This window comes from Cavia porcellus, unplaced genomic scaffold (assembly GCF_034190915.1).
Source record: "Cavia porcellus strain 051 isolate PalLab524CR breed Dunkin Hartley unplaced genomic scaffold, mCavPor4.1 scaffold_12, whole genome shotgun sequence".
Classification (NCBI taxonomy): Eukaryota; Metazoa; Chordata; class Mammalia; order Rodentia; family Caviidae; genus Cavia; species Cavia porcellus.
This window is the reverse complement of record NW_026947495.1, coordinates 8,308,041-8,326,357: the sequence shown is the minus strand read 5'-3', so window position 1 is coordinate 8,326,357 and position 18,317 is coordinate 8,308,041.

Genomic DNA, 18,317 nt, shown 5'->3' with positions numbered 1-18,317 from the left:
CCACAGTTAATTCCATCTCTGGTGTCAGGGCTTGTAACGGGGGCCACAAAGTTCACTTGCCTTGTAAGAAAAGGTGTGTGGGACAGCTCTGGTCTGAAGTTCAACCTTAGAGACTCCAGAAACCCTGTCTCACAAGGCTTCATTCCAGGTCCTTCCAGGTTCTCCCTGTGATCCTCCTCCCTGATAGGCTCTGGGAGCTTGCAAGAAGAGTGCTCAGAGCACAGTAATTACAAAGCGGGGGACAGAATCCCTGGGCTGGGATGGGTACACAACCCTGCTATCCATCCCCACCACCACCCTACCTTCCCTGGGGACTCCTGCAGCCAGAGCTCAGTTCTGCTGGCACGGCTTCTAGGCTGGTTTCCTGGCCTGTAGACCCTGCCCTGAGCAGACACGGGAAGCTCAGGGCAGGGTCTCTGCCAGCAGGGCTCCTGTGCGCCCTGTGCTGTGAACCAGGCTAGTCCTGTTCCCACCTGCCCTGGTCAGCCGTGGGGCTGTGGAGGAGGGTCTGGGCCAGACTCCTCAGTGTTCTGTACCTGTATCTGTGCACAGAGGGACAGGACAATTCCTCTGGGGAACCTGCTGGTGGTAGAGAGTCTGGGGAGGTCCTGGAATGAAAGCTTAGACAGGGTTAGACAGGATTTCCGGAGCCTCCATGGTTGAACTTCAGACCCAAGCTGTCACACACACCTTTTCTTACAAGGCAGTTTGAAATTTGCTTTCTGCACGGCCTGGACATTGGCTGGTTCTAGCCCTGTGACTTCTTTTCTTTCTTCTTCCCCCTCTTTCTCCCCTCTTCTCCCTTCCTTCCTTCTTCCCTCTTTCCCCCCCGCTTTTTTTATTTCATTGTACTGGGGATTCAACCCAGGGCTGTCATACTGAGCTACGTCCTCAGCACTTCCCCTTTATTATGACATGAGATCTCACTAAGTTGTCCAGGCTGGACTTGAATTTGAGATCCTTGTGCTTCAGCCTCCCACCTGGGATTACAGGCTTGTGCAACTGCCCACGGTGGTTTAGATATGTAGCTTTGTAGCACCTGTTGATTCTTTTTGGAACAAAGTTCAATGTATTAAGAAAAAGAAGAAAGGAAGGTAGAATGGTAGGCCCAGGAAATGTAAAGTGTACATGTAATTGTAGTCAGAGGTTTAGAGCCTGTGTCATTTTTTAAAGGCTGAGTTTAAATGTGGCCCTGGGCTCCCTGGAGCCAGAGTCTAAGGCTTTAGGTTCTGAGGGCTGGGAAATGCAGGGGGGTCCTTGGTGTCAGGGATGCCTTCACCACCTCAGCCATCACCCTTCCACTAGCATCGAATCCTGAGAGGAAGCGTGCCCTTGGCCTTACTTGAGTCTAGCACATGCTGTGGGCACTGTCCCAAAAGATGACAATGGGCAGTCAAGACAGAAATGGAGTGGGGGCCCCAGGAGGGAACACAGCCATCCTGGGGTCAGATAAGCCCTCAGGCCACGGTCAGTTCCAGGGCAGAGTTCTAACAGCCTGGCTTGTCAGACTCAGCCCTGCAGGCCAGGTCACACCTGCTGAGCGTGTGTGTGGAGTCATAGTGGGCAAGTTGCCCCATGACTCAAATGCAGCATTCTTAGAAATTCCTACCCTATTGTTGTAACTTGGCCAAAAATAAGACTGGAACCACCACACTGGATCCCATGCTCAGGGCTGTCTTGATGTTTCCCTTCCCCTCACCAGCCTTAGTCTATGCAACATTTCTCATCTGGGAACCTTGTTTCTGCTCCCACAGCCGGGGCTGGCAGGGAGTTGTGGAGCAGGTGCAGGGGCCTGGACTTGTTCTCCTCACTCCTAGCGGGTTTTCTGGGCCAGCTCTGACTCCCCTTCAGCCCCCTGCTTCTGCACAAGATTTGTAGGATGCACTTCTCAGCAACAGTGGTTGTCTGTAACCCTGCACCAGTGCCCCAGCCCTTGACACTCTGGTCCCAGCTCGTGGGACCCCACCGCTTGTCCCTAGGTCAGCTCTGGTCACCATGCTCTTCACTCCTTGGGGAACTCTGCCCTCCCTGCCTGGAACACTCTCCACACTCCAGTCCCCAGTTGTTCAGCTCTTTGCTCCCTGACCGCCTGGCTGAGAGCAGGTGGTGTCCCCGCTGCCCTGACCCTGCCATGTACCTCCCTGCTGTGAGCTGTCTCCTAGCTTTCCTCCACTCCAAATGCTGTCTGTCTGTCTCACTCCCTCAGGCACACACATTGATGCCAGTGGGATGTGTGCTTATCATGTGATCACCTGCCCTTCATGTGAGATCTGCAAAAACAACTGTGTGGCAAATTGAGGGAATCCCAGAAAACTTTCTCAGCTGGTATGCAGTACAAACACAAGACTTCCTGTTGTTCAAGGAAGAATAGCCTCTGGCAGTGTGAGCACTGGGAATTGGTGTCAGGAATAGGAAAGCCTGGGTGCAGATATCTTGGTGCTGAGCAGCCAGATGCTCCTTTATTAAACAGTTTAACTATCTGAGTGATATGAGTTGCTATAAATATGAGCACCAAACAGAACAAAAATCTTTAGAGATAATGCAAAATAAAATACTTCATGTAAAACGATGATTTAGAGTAACTGCTGCAGCTTGTGATATGTAAAGTGGTGTTTCACTTCACTGGGAAATGTGTTTATTGTGCTCCACTATGTCCTACTGTATGAATACACGCTATCCATTCTACCTTTAATGTTGTGTTAGCTTTCAATTACTGTAATAAATACTTGAGATGATCAGCTTTGAAAAAGGAAAGCTTATCCTGGCTTAAGGTTCCAGTCCATGGCTGATTGGCCCAATTGCTTTGGGCTCATGGCAACACAGTACATCATGGCAAGCAGGCCTGTTTACCTTGTGGCCAGGAAGTGAATGAGAGAGGAATAGACCTGGGACCCACAATCTCCTTCAAGGGAGCCCCTCAATGATCTAAGGCCTTCTGATGTGCTTTACCTCTTAAACATTCCACTATCTCACAGCCATGGGATGGGATCCAACCCTTTAGCAATGGGTCTTTGGAAGACATTTCATATCTGAACCATAGCAATGATCATGTACATTTCAGTCAATAGTGGGCTAATATGGGCATATCCATTGTGGTCATTCTTGAATATGCATTCTTAGTTTCAGATAGATACACACAGGTGAATTTCTAGGTTATAAGAAAGCATATGTTAAATTTTACTACATGAGGTCAGACTTTTCCAAAGTCACTGTACCACTCTGGGTCTGGGAGTCCCTGAACTCCATAGTGCTTGCAGACACAGTATTATCAGCCTTTTGATCTTTGGTAATCTGAGTGTGTAGAGGAATTCCATTCTATTTTAAATTTGTTTTCTTGTTTTCTTAATATGTATACCTTACTTTTTCATCCTAAACCATTAAATGATACTCGCAATAATAATAGGAAGCCATTTCTGAGATCTCAAAGACCAACAACAACTGAAAGAAAAGAGAAAGGAGGCGGGAGGAAGCAAGTGAGCTCCTTTTAACTCTTACATTGGAGGAGTCTATGATGAGTAATTATTAGATCTCAAATCACATAAACATGTAAAAGTCACATGTGAAATATCTTCTTTGACTCTTTAGTTTTGCTTCCAAAAGAACATAGGGGCCCAAACTAGGAAGGCTGATGGGAATAGTATGAAGTAAGAGCCCACACTATAATTTCAGTTCCTTAATGTGGTGTCATGTTTCTGTGCAAGTTTCCAACTAGTTTATGTAGGCTGACTGTCCAAAGCAATGGGATCTGTAAAGTCAGCTATCACCTGGGCAATGCCCCAGAGTGGCAACATTGAACAGCCTAAGGATGTGAACAGTGGTTCCCCAGGGAGGGAGTCACCGACCTTTGGGTGGGAAGCCTGGCTCCATGGCACATGGTGGATCTTACCACCACTCCTCGATGTGCTACCAGTAACCTTTGCCAGTTATATTTCTTGCCATAAATAACAGCATTCCAGGCTAACACCAACCCCTTGTGCTGCACCCATGGGAAAGGGAAAGCCGACAGTGGCAGGTTATAATTCATCTCTTTAAGGGCTTTCATGTCTGTAAGGATATGGGACTCAGGGTGCTATAATCAGTAGTGTTACTTATAGTTTATGTGACAAATTCCATGCCCTTCATATTGAGAAAAAAATTCAAGTAAGTTCGTGTAATAGAAATTGTATAGGTCATTGCTTTGACCTAGTACAGTGAAAATGGAGATTAACAATTAAATGAAAAAAGCACCAAAAATGTCCATGCATATGAACATTAAATATAAACATAAAAACATGCCAACCATTTCCTAAATAATTTTTGAATCAAAGAGAAAATTGAAATGGCAATTGCTGAATAACTCAGGAAACAGCAATGTGAAAACCCTATATATCAAACCCTACAAAATCTGTCAAGGTTTATAATGAAACAAATTCATGACCCTAAACAGACTTTCTTAGTAGGCAGAAAATAAGGGAAATAAAATAGGCTTTCAATTCAGGTTAAAAAAAAAAGGAGGATAATATAAGTTTCAGGAAAGTATGACAAAGAAATTTATAGATAGGAATTGAAATTAATGAATTAAAAACCTCAAACCATAAACAAATACCAGAACTTGTTCTTTGGGAACTTCCCACAAAAGAGATAAATCACTATCTGACCCTGCTGGCCTTATGTGCCTGGCTGGGTTCACATGATGGATGGCACTGTGGGCAGGATGGCTCTCATGGAAGGACCCGTGGTTAATGTACAAGTCCACTTCCTCTCGTGGGAACTCTGTTCTTCAGACACTCAAAATCCCCTCTCAGACCGCACAAGAATGGAGGGCAAGGGATTTAGCAGTAAACTTGGACTCATTCTAGCTAATGAAAAAGAATATGTAAAATTTTTGACTATATTAAAAAATTAAAGATTTTGTTAGATAAACTCAGTAGGTAGTTTTCCAAATAACTATAAATGAACAAAAAATTTCCCAAAGAAAGACAAACCTGAATGCAGTCATAATTATAGAAAAATTAAGAGGAGGCCACAAAGTGATAGATGAACAACTAGTTACACATCATAGTAACAGCCAAGTAGGAAGCTCCAGGGATGGGCCCTTACACAAACAACAGAGAGAATCAACTATTTTGGAAATCTAGACTGTAGCCAAATTAAGAAACAAATGATGTTTGGTATTTTGTGTAGCAGCTACTGTCCTTTATCCCCAGCTCTGAGGCAGGCAGTTATGATGACCTGGTGTGTCTTGCTGGTGTCAAGATGAGTAATAAATCTTACCTTCCAAAATGGGATTTGGTACTTTGTTCTCTCCAGTTGTTCAATCTGGCTGAGGTAACATCCATCCAAAGAATTTAAATAGACACCCTTCCTTTTTCTTCCCTTCCCTTCCCTTTCTTTCCTTCCTTTTACTGATTTAGGCATTCAAGAAATTATTTTCTAGGCCACTCACCACAGAAGTAATAGAACAGAGACTTTGTTGACCAAACATAATCAGGCATAAAGATTTTACAAAAATAATTTGAAAAAGTTACTAAATAAATGGACCGTTTAAGCCCTCAATAAACAAAAACAGTAATCTTTGAAGAGAATGAAGAATCTGATTTCCAGAGTTATTGTATTGCAATATTCAAAATATCCAGTTCTCAATGGGAAAAAATAGGATTTGAATTTACAAAACAAAAGTCTTTAACTCTTTTATATGCTCAGGTAGTTGAAGGAAATTACGGGGAAAAACTTTAAAGATATCCAAAGAATAGTATGTGAATATATATGGAATATCAGAAAGGAGAGAAATTATTTAAAGAAATCAAACAAAGCTTGGTGATAAAAAAGTACAATGAATAAAGTGAAAAGCTCACTTGACTCTTTCTAGGGAAATATGAGCAGATTTGAAGGAAGTAGGGAACTTCATAGTAGGGCAATTGATATTATCCAGTTTAAAGACCCAAAAGAAAAAAAAGAATAAGGAAAATGAATACAGCAAAGGAATCTATGGGACACTGTAAGTGGATTAATGTACATATTGTGGGAGTCCTAGAACTAGGACATTGAGAAAAAGATGAAGAAAAGCTAATTGAGGAAATAATGGCTGAAAATAACCCTCACATGTGATGAAAGGTATGAAAGACTATTAAATAAATACAAGCAGGAGAAGCTCAGAGACAACATGCTGAGGCATATAGTTGACGTGTAAAGAGCCAAATCAGCAAGAGAGAAACAATCTGTCATAGACAAAGAATATTCAGTATGATTAACAGCCAACTTTTCATCAGAAATGATGGTAGCCAGGAGATAGTGGGGTGATATATTTACAATGAAAAAAACAAAATAACAACAAAAAACAAAAACACAAAAATCTGTCAAGAATTCTACATAGGCCAAAACTTTCCTTCAGAAACTGAGGCTAGATTAAAACATTTCTAGATAAAGAAAACGTAAGCAGGTTTGTCAGTAGTAATCCTACCCTATGAGAAATGCTTAATGGAATACTTTGGATTGAAAACTGTATGAGGAAATAAAGATTTTTAGTAAGAGTAACTGAAATCCCCAATGCAACCACTGACACAATAAATAAAAATTATGAAGAAAAGGAAATGAAGAGAAAAATAAAGGTGGCATGCTAGAAAAAACCCAAAGAAATGTAGTATCATATAATTTGAAAAAAATTGTAGAAAATATTTAAGAAATAACAGTGGTAGAGGTAAGTCTTTCATTAGTAATCACTTTAAATATAAGTGGGTTAAATTTATGAACTGAAAGACAGAGATTTGTGAAATAGAATTAAAAATAAAAAATAGTCTAATTTATGTTGCTTAAAATAGACTTGCTTTAGACCCAAAGGAACACAAAAATTGAAAATACAATAATGAGAAATAGGTTGAGTGGCTATCTTTAACATCATGACAAAACAGATTTTAAGTGAAAAATTGTTATACAGAAAAAATATATGCTTATAAAAGTGTCTATGCATCATGAAGATAGAAGTATTACAGACATATACATGCCAAAGAACAGAGTCATAGAATGTATGAGGCAAACATTGATAGATTTGAAGAAGGGAAATAGTGCTTCAGTAATAATAGAAAATTTCAGTATTCTACATTCAATATTAGATAAAACATTGAAACAGAAGATCAATAAGGATGTACAGAAATTTAAAACACTATAAACTGACTAGGCCAACAGATACAAAAAGAACACTATTGAACATTGCACAATATGTTTTTCATGTGTACTTAAAGCTTTCTGTAGGATGGACATAAAAATTTCCTACAGATTAAAGGAGATTGAAATCATACAATATATAGTCTTGACCACAATAGAATGGAACTAGAAATTAGTAATGGAAAGAACACAAAAGTAAAGAAATACAGGAAATTAAATTATGCACTTTAAAAAGCATGTTAAAGAAGAAATTTTGTACCTTAAGAAACTACAAAAATAAAATAAAATTAAATCCAAAGCAAGCAGAAGGGAGGAAATGAACTTGGGAAGATGGGAACAGTAAACAGCAGAGAAAACAGCCTGTTGGGGAGTCATTGTTCAGATGCTGGAATGGAGCATTGTGAGAAAGATAAGAAGGATGCAAGTGGGTTCACTGGAGTGCGAACTGAAGCTCACAGAAAGAGTGAAAAGAAAAACTTCAAGGAAGAAGAAAGCAGTATCCAGCAGTGCCTTCTCCCTGAGATGGAACTCACTGTGTGAGAGGAGTAGCTAGAACCTGGGGATGCATGGTAAAAGTGATGGTGATGGCTGGTGCTGTCAGAGACCTCTGCAGAGAGACACAGCAGTGGAGGGGAGCAGCTGACATGGAGGACTGCACCAGCTGGCCGTGAGTGCAGAGGATTTAGTCCTCCCATAGGAGAGTGCGATTAGCTAGGAGCCATTTTGGAGATGGACCAGCTGAGCCTGGAACCCAGAACTACTGCAAGTTTCATATAACAGCTCCCAGCTGGGCTCAGACTGATGGAAACTGCTTGGATTGCAGCAAGCCTGATAAGAGTCTGGTCTCAGGGCAGGTCTGCTGAGATTATCCACTACCCCACCAGAAAGCTACTGTTGGCTTGCTGGAATAGATTAGCATGATTAGGGACTTTCTCCTCACAGGTTGTCCACTAGTGAAACCAGAGAGATTCCTGGAAGTAGATTATTTGTTTTTCTTTTTCTTTCTCTTTTTCCTACATTGTCTTTATGAGTGTGAGAGTGGTTCCTAAACTCTCTGTGGATGTGATTCTGTTCTGTTCTTCCTTTACCTCTTCCGTCTTTCTTTTCCTTCAGTCTTCTGTACCAGTTTCCTAAAGCTGTCATGATCCATCTTTGTTCTCCACTCTTACTTCTAATCTCTTCCTATTCTTCCACTTCTCTCTTTAATTCATTTTAAATATAAAACCCCCAAGGACAAAATCGACACATTAAGGATACATACTGCGTATAACTATCTGATTTGTTTTACATTTTGTTATATAATCACAAATCTAGTTCACAGTTTAAAGTTGTAAATTAAGGGTTATCTCAGTTTGTTATTTTTTAGACTCTGTTTGATGCTATTGGTACTACTCTAGCCAAAATTGACATAATTGTTCTAAACAGCTGTTGGTCCTGGTATTCAATGCCTGAGATTAACTAAAGGTCACAGAAAATAACCATATTTTCTGTTGGTACAGTGCCAACAGAGATCTAGACCAAACAAGCAACAACTTCTCATCTTCAACAAACTGAAGAGGTAAGATCTTCCAACACACTTGAAACCAAAAAATCAGCTATACATGAAAGATATATTACAGAAATAGTCATCACTTAAGGGTCCTAAATACTAGCAATAAAGCAGAGAAAACAGCCTACTGCAGGCAACTTACAAGCATCACTCCAGGAATTAAACTAAAAAAAGAGAGAAAGGAAAATGAGAAGACACTTAAGCAAAATGAAACCTCAGATATTAAGTTCACCAAAGACAAAACCAGGGGGCAATGAGGTGAGACAATCTGAAAGCCCTCTACCAGGTCTCTCTGAAGTGGTAACAGCAAAGCAATTGAATGAGGCTTTGGAAAAAATGAAATCAGAAATAATCTTCCAGCTAACTACAGAGATTACCAAAATACACACCATGCTTAGGGACGTTAGAACAGACACAGACCAAAAAAATAGTTGAGTTTAAGAAAATTATGGAAGATCAACATAGAAAATAAATGGAATCTGTAAAGCAAATTCAAGCAGACATCCAGAAGAATAAAAATTCCATTGAAAAGCAGATCAGGCCAATGTGAGAACAGGATCTCAGACATTGAGTCCAGGCTTTCAGTTAGCAACCAGGAAAATACAGCATTTCTCAAAACTAGCAGGGGACTATGAGAAGTCAATCCAGCAACTGCTAAATGAGACAAATAAAAATAACTCAAGATTGATTAGAATCAATCAAAAAGCAGGAGATATCACAAATGATATTAAAAAGGTGTTCACAGACATCTTGACAGCAAATTTTCCAGGTAGAGAAAAAGAACTTGACATTCAGATAAACGAGGCATATGAAACTTCAATTAGCAATGATCAAAAGATCTACAGCCAGGCATATCATAGTTAAGATAAGCCTGAAGTGCATATGATATGACAGAAATTCAACACAAAGATAGAATACTAAAAGCTGCTGGGGAAAAGAAACAAATCACCTATAAAGGAAAGCCCACAAGAAATACAGGTGATTTTTCAGCACAAACTTTCAAATCAAGGAGAAGTACTACAAGTTCTAAAGGAAAATAACTTTCTTTTTTGTCTTTTTCCTTTTTATCAGTACCAGGGATCGAACTCATGACTGCCTGCTTGCAAGGCAGGTGCTTATGCCGCTGAGCTAAATCCCCAGCCCCAGGAAAATAACTTTCAACCCACACTGATGTATTCCACAAAACTATCTTTCAAAACTGATGGACAAATAAGGTACTTCTGTGACAAAGAACATCTGAGGAAATTTATGACCACCAAGCCAGCACTCTAAAATATTCTGAAGGACAGTCTAGAAAGAGATAATAAGGACTACAGCTCCATGAACCCCAGCAGAAGGAATCTTCTGGGGAAGGCAAACAGCTAGAGGGAGAGGAATAAAAGGGGGAGCCCAAAACAGGAAAATGACAAAGATAGGTCAATACATATCAGTTATGACCATCAATGTTAATGGTTTCAATTCACCAGTCAAAAGACACAGACTGGCAGAATTGATCAAGAAGCAAGATCCAACAATATGTGGCATACATGAAACACATTTAGCTCAGAAAGGAATTCATACACTGAAAGTCAAAGGATGGCAAACAATATTCAATATGACAGGAACCCAGAAAAAAGCAAGCATATCTATTCTGTTTGCAGACAAAATGAATTTCAAGTCAAGAATGATTAAGAGAGATAAAGAAGGTCATTACATACTTGTAAATGGAACAGTCCAAGACAGAGAGATAACAAATATATATGCAACAAATAGCAGTACACCCAATTATATAAAATAATTACTAATGGACATAAAAAATCAAATAAGTCCTAATATGATTACATTCATAAGCCTTAATACCCAACTGTCACAAAAAGACAGATCAAATAGACAAAAAATCAATAATGAAATATTAGAACTAAATCACATTTTTGAACAAATGGACTTAATAGTTGTCTATAGAGTGTTTCATCCTACAACATCAGAATACACATTCTTCACAGTTGCACTCAGAACATTCTCCAAAATAGATCATATACTGACTCACAGAATATGCTTAAGTAAATGTAAAGGAATTGAAACTATTCCATACATAATATCAGACCACAGTGCAATGAAATTGGAAGTTTGTGGCAAAAGAAACCAGAAGAACTTCATAAACTCATGGAAATTAATAACATCCTATTGAACAAACAATGGGTCACAGAAGAAATTAAAGAAGAAATTAGACAGTTTTTACAGTTAAGTGCTTAATGACAACACACTAAAACTTGTGGGACACAAAGCAGTATTAATAGGGAAATTTACAGCAGTAAATATCCATATCAGGAAAACAGGGCAAGCACATATAAACAATTTAATGTTGAACCTCAAACTTCTAGAAAAAGAAGAGCAGGCTAAGTCAAAAGTTCATCCAAGGGAGGAAATTATAAAGACTAGAACAGAAGGGGGGGAGCAAAGATGGTAGATAGATAACAAATGGCTACAGAGACTCCCTGAGATATCAACTTAGAATTCAACATAATACAGAGTGGGGAGTCCCAAACAGGAAGATGAATTCTCTTGTCCCAAGAAGAAATTAAGGTGAGAAGAACCAATCAAACATAATGGTGCTATTATTAGAACAGCTAAAGGTTAAGTGTTCCCGCCACAGTAGGCGACTTGCCAAGCTGTCTGAGGTCCTGCTGCGACTTGACAGGTCCCTCCGCGACTTGCCAAGCCATCCAAGGTTCCGCTGCTTCGACTCACTGGTGCAGTTACGCTGAGTTCGGAGGTTGGCGAGCTGAATGGAGGGCTGAGTTGGCAGGGTTCCTACATCGACCTGTGGTTAGTGATGGGAGTGGAGCCATTCCATAGAAAGGGGGGCTCCGGTGGATGAGATTCTGGGTCTGGGCAGGACTGGCAATTACAAGGGGCAGCAGTGACTTCAGTCATTTGTTCCCTTCCTTAATGGGATTGGTGGACTGAACTAGGCCTGGGTCACATGACCTGGCTGAGACCCAATAGGTTGTCTGAAATTAAGTCCATACAGTGGTGATGCACACTAAACACACTAACCCAGTGAAGTCTCAGAAATTTGACAGACCCAGAGGGGAGGTGGCACAAAGTAATACAGTGCAGGCCACAGCAGCTTGACTGACCCAGAGGGGAGGTGGTGCAAAATAATACAGTGCAGGCCACAGCAGCTTGACTGACCTGGAGGGGAGGGTCCAGCATATGCGGTTTCTGTCTACAACTCACTAGCACGTGGCAGTGGGAAGGGTCATCTAGCCAGCATACTTCAGAAGAATTGTAACCAACAAAGAAAGAAACTGGGGTCTCCTGGAAGAAGCAAAATAGATGGGAAGAGGAAAGTCCCCAGGTCCCAACCCTGAGAACATTGACCTAGGAAAGGTAAATACAAAGGAGAATGAGAACAGCAAACATGCAATATCAGACACAGCGCCAGTGGACATAAAGAGATATATTTGGGATCTCATAGGGAAGTTCAAAAGTGAAATACTTAGCCAAGTAAAGCAAGATATAAGGAGATTAATAAAAGAGATACTAAGCACCCCTCAAGCAGACACAGATGGAAGAAGGGAGGAACTCAAACAAAAGAAAGAACTATTTGATGAAGAATATAAAGAAAATATAGAATACATGAAGCAGATTCAAAGAGATTACCAGGAAATTAAAAATTCTATGGAAAAATGGCAAATCTTCTTGAAAGAAACTAAGGATAGATTATCCAAACTGGAGGACAGTTTTGCAATGTAGGATTATGAAAGGGAAATCTTTTAAAAAATAACAAGGAAACAAGCAGTAACAATACAAAGGCTAGAAGATGACAAGAGGATCTATAACTTGAGAATAAAGAATGTGAATTGAAGAAGCAGGGGTACAGAGGAACTACAAAGGCTATTCACTGAAATAATTAAGGAAAACTTCCCAAACATAGGAAAAGTAAATCATATTCTGATATGAGGCATATAGAACTCTAGCCACCTACAACCAAAACAGAGCTACACCCAGGCATATAATAATCAAGATCCCAGAAATTTAGTATAAGAATAGAATATTAAAAGCTTTTAGAGACAAGAAACAGATCAGCTATAAAGGAAGGCCCATCAGAATAACAGCAGACTTCTTGACACAAACCATCAAGTCAAAAAGAGCCTGGAGCGAAATATTCCAAGCCCTGAAAGAAAATAACCTTCAGCCCAGCTTGATATATGTGGCTAAACTGTCTCTAGAAATTAATGGAGAAACAAGATGCTTCCAAAACAAAGAGGAACTTGGGAAATTCACAACTACCAATGCAACTCTACAGAGAATACTGCAGGGCATTCTAGAGAGAGAGAAAAGTACTAGGATTCCAGGAATAGTGGCAGAGAGGCCTCAATGAATGGAGCAGAAAACAGAATGAAGAAGATAAGCAGACAACTGATGGCAAAAAAAGAGCATAACAGAAATGAGGCAGAGAAGGTTGGTCATAATCTCTAATATAGATGGCCTTGATGCACTAAATTAAAAAAAAAAAAAAGAACCACATGTGGAGTAGATCAGGAGGTAGGGTCCACCGAGATGCTGTTTATAGGAAATATAATTAGCATGAAAAATAATACATGGACTGAAAATCAAATATGAGAAAACAATACTCTATGTGACAGAGAACCAAAAGTAATAGGGGCAACTGGACCAGTATTTGTGGATAGGTTGGAAAAACAGGCTTTAATAGGTAAAGGAATACAATTAGAGATCATGTCCAGGAGGGAGAAGGTTTGGAACCACTTAGGTAAATAGCAGCGCCGCCCCCCCCCCCCCCATTTAAAACCAAAGGTCTTGGTCAAACCCAAAAATGTACAATGGACCCTAGGGAAATGAAAGGGAGGGAGAGTTTTAAAAAAGATGGCACAGGATATTGTTAATAGTGTATCAGGATTCAAAACCCACATTATTCGCACCACTCTGCTTAGATAGATTTTATTCCGTCCCAGTTTGTCTACTTTCATTAGATTTAAGGGCACAGACAGCTATCTCAAAAACATCAGGATATAGCACAGTAATCATCTTTAATTTCCTATTAACTTAATATGGAGCCCTGCATAACTTATACTGTTTTATCATGACTAATATTAGTTAAATCTGGTTTGTTTGATTGCTGTTTGGTATTTTTTTAAAATTTTATTTAAGGAGAAAAGAAAAAAAACAGTGAAAGGGTACAAGTTATACAGATTTACAGAAGAAAAAAATGAACAGTAGGAAATCACTAGTTAATGGATTACATATTGCCATCTTAGAAATAATTGTTCAAGTCACAAAATTAAAGCTTGTAGAGTGGACATTCCAACAATGATACTGCAAATAGTTCTGTTCAATGATCCAATAAAACTCTGTGATATCATTTTCTATCTTATACACTTAAATATACATGCAGTTATATAGTTTAGAGCACTTTCTTTTCCTCTCTTTTGTACAATGACTATTACACATTTTGGGTTTCATTGCTCCCACGGTTCTTATTGCTTTTTTGGAAGAGAGTAAAACCAAATGTGACATAACAGAACAGAATCAGTCAAGTCAAAAGGGTGGACATAATAGATAATATAAAAACATAATACAAGGTGATCAACAATGGTTACCATAATGCCTCCCGCTATCTCTAATAGAATTGCCTATATCATTAGTTATAATACCATTGAACAAAACAGTAAAGAACAAAACCGACAAAACCAAAACATTGGAGACATTGTAGGTCTTCAAAAGTAGATAAAAGTCAACGAGAATGGGCGTTATAATGAATCTCATTATCTTCTCAGCTGATGCCTAAACTATCGAACCTGATACTATTCAGCAAAACAGAATAGGGGAACATCAGTCAAAAACAAGATGGTGAGAGTAATACAGGGCTTCAAATCGAGATAATAGAAGGTCAAAGTGGGTTACTATATTATATCCTGCTATTTTTTTCCCTTTAATTAAACAGATAAAAATAAAAAAGTAAATAATGGAGTGGAGATTGAGAAAAAAGAGGGCATAACAGCGAAACAGCGCAGATCAAAACATAAGCATTTAAGCAGAATAGTGTTTCACCACCAGATAATTCCGACCCAAAAGTAGTTACCATATTGACTCTTTCCTTGAAGTCCTTGAGTACAACTTCATATACTGTAGCATTAAGTATATCAAAACAATGTAAAACCATTTAAGAGAATGACAGCATTACAGAGTATTTAGAATCGACTAACAGAAAATGAACAATGGTTTCTGTATAATCTCCTTGTCTTTAAAAGGTTTTTGCTTATACTATCGTACATAATAAAATCCAATAAGATACAACCTGTTTAGACCATTGGAGACAGAAGAACAAAAGCTAGATGAGACTTCAAAACAAGATGATACTAAATCAGTATTACCTATTAAGATGTCATTTTCTCCAAAATAGCTGTTTCTATCATCCAATCTTCTCTGTCTCATTTCTGTTGAGCTCTTTTTCTGTCAGTAGCTGTCAGTTTGTCTTCTTCATTTTGTTCTCTGCTCCATTCGTTGTGGCCTCCCCACCACTATTTCTGGGTTCTTTGTATTTTTCTTTTTTTAGAATATCCTGCAATACTTTCTGTAGAGTTGAATTGGTGGTTGCAAATTCCCCCAGTTCCTCTTTATCCTGGAAGCACCTTGTTTTTCCATCAATTTCCAGGGACAGTTGTGCAGGATATCTCAATCTTGGCTGGAGATTATTATCTTTCAAAGCTTGAATTATTTCCCCCCACGCTCTTCATGATTTGATGGTTTGTGCAGAGAAATCTGCTGTAATTCTGATGGGTGTTCCCTTGTAAGTGGTCTGTTTCTTGTCTCTGACAGCTTTTAATATTGTGTTCTTGTATTGAATTTCTGGAATTTTTATTATTATATGCCTGGGTGTTGTTCTGTTTGGGTTGTAGGTAGCTGGGGTCCTGTATGCCTCATACATCTGAGTATCTTTACCTTTTGCTAAATTAGGAAAATTCTCCTGGATTATTTCTGTGAGTAGCTTTTGTAGTTCACTTGTTTGTGTCCCTACTTCTTCTTTTATGTTCTTAATCCTTAAGTTATGGCTCCTCTTATCATCTTCTTGTCTTTGTATTATTGCTGTTTGTTTCTTTGTTATTTTTAAGAAGTTTTTCATTTCATTCTCCCATATTACAAGTCTGCCCTCCAGTTCAGATAGTCTGTCCTTAGTTTCTTTCAAGCTGTTATGCCAGTCTTGGATAGACTTCTTAATTTCTTGATAGTCCCTTTGAACCTGCTTCACGTACTCTATGCTTTCTCTGTTTTCTCCATCAAACAATTCTCCCCTCTTTTCTGTTCTTCCATTCCACCATCTGTTTTTTCCTGGGTGGTGCTTAGCATTTCTCTAACTATTCTGCATACTTCTAGCTTCAGGTCATTGATAACTTCATTCCTGAATTGGTCTATGAGGCTCTCTATATGGTGCTTTATGTCTATTGGTGTGGTGTCCGCTATTGCCTGTTTCTCAGAATTGGGGGCCGAGGAGCCTTTCTTGTTGCTGCCTTTTCCCATATTCTCTGTTCCTTATAGATATGCAAGCTTACATAGGAGGCCCAGCTTCCCTGCCTGTCAGCTACAGCCTGATCGAATTGCGCTGGCTAGGTGTTCCCGCCCACCTCTGCGCACCAGGGAGTTACGGACTAGGCAGCCTACGCAGGAGGCCACCTGGGCCACCGTCAGGCTCTGGGATCTGGGTTGGGCCAGCCTACCGAGTCCGCCAGCAGCATCACGCAGGCCAGGCACTTTTCACCAATCCCGTCCGAGAGGGGAATGTGTGGCTGGAGTCCCCACTGCGCCCTGCTCTCGCAGGACTGCCCGAGCCCAGAAAGTCCTCCTCTGGAGTCAAACTGTGGTTTCTCTCACTCACCTCACCACAAGTCAGTGTACGCCTCCCTGTCCGTCCTGTTTTCAACTCCGTTCACAGACTCCCGTTCACAGAGCTTCTGCGCATCTCTCTCCTTGCCGAGCCGATGTAGAGGCAGCCAGCCGCCGAGCGGTGGGAAACCCAAATCGCGGCTTCCAATGGCACGGGGTCCAACCTCCACACCGAGTCTTTTCTGTTCCTATTTTAGTGCCAGGACTGCATTCCAAGTTGGTTTCTCTCAGCCCAGTTCGTTCCTGAGTCAGTAGAGCGTATCTCTACTGGCTTATGTCTCCTTAGTCCGCACCATTCCTGACTTCTGAGCCGAGCCTTTCAGAGAGCCTCCGGTAGTTGCTGTTATCTGTCCACCATGTTCTCCCGTAAGTCGCTGTTTGGTATTGACAGATTTTATTAAAAACTGATATGATTGATAGTATCAAGTCTGAGAGTATAGGCAACTACACTGAAGATGACAAGACTCATTATGATATACATTCTAATTTGATAACTGCCTGTTTTTGAAGTTTTACACTATATACAAAGTTGTGTTTTTTAATACTATTATGTACTGATATATTCAGTTATACTATGTTTGATGATATAGTCAATTCTATTGAAGATAACAAGAGACTACACAATAACTATGGTAGAACTCCTTGTACTGATATGTCTTATATGTCTTTCTCGTTTCATGTGTTTATAAGAATATGGTTTGTTTTGTCTTGCTTTGTCTTGTTTCTCCCTCTAATATAGAAAGGATAGAAATACATGTTAAGACTCATGCATGTGTAGGATCTATAAACAGTTTATGAGAACTGATCTTATGACACATGATGAAATGAACAGATACTTTGAAGAAAAAGAGATACTAAAGTACCCATTGCTGATCTTGGAGGGTCATAATGTGACACCCAGCGATAGTATTATTCTTTGTTCAGAATGGTATTAGCCTGCTTGGGTTTGTTCAGTCTCAACATACTTGAAGATATGGATAACTGCATGTAGGTTTAAGTGTATAGGATTGATAACCATATTTCTAAGTTTTTGTTTGATAGTTGAACAGAATTGGTTGCTGTCTCACTGTTTGAATCCTTATTTTATATGCTCCACTTTATACCTTGAGTAAGTATTTGTAAGAGGACAATCTGTAATCATCAACTAGTGAGTTCTTACTGTTTATTTTTTTCTTTGAAAGTACGTATTATTTCTACCCGTTTTCTGTTTTGTTTAGTCTTTCTTTAAATAAAAAAAAAGACACTGCAGTACCTAGTGCTGATCCAGGAGCGTCATGATGTGAAATTTAGAAATACTATTATTCTTTGTTCAGAATGATTTTAGCCTGCTTTAGTTTCTTTAATCTAAACATAAATTAAGATATGGGTAACTGCATGTATGTTTAGGTGTATAGGATTGACAACCATATTACTAAGTTTTTGTTTATTTTTTCTTTGAATGTATGTATTATTTCTACCCATTTTCTATTTTGTTTAGTCTTTCTGTAAATAAAATTAAAAAAAGAAAACTAAAGTATTCTGAAAAAGGGAACTGAAGAGGATATTAGAAAATGGATAGATATCCCATGTTCTTGGGTAGGAAAAACTAACAGTGAAAATGGCCATACTTCCAAAACTCTTATGTAGATTCAGTGCAATCCTAGTCAAAATTGCAATAGCATATCTCACAAAATTAGAGAAAAAATTCCTAATATTCATCTGGAACCAGAAGAGATCTAGAATAGCAAAGGCAATCCTGGGCAAA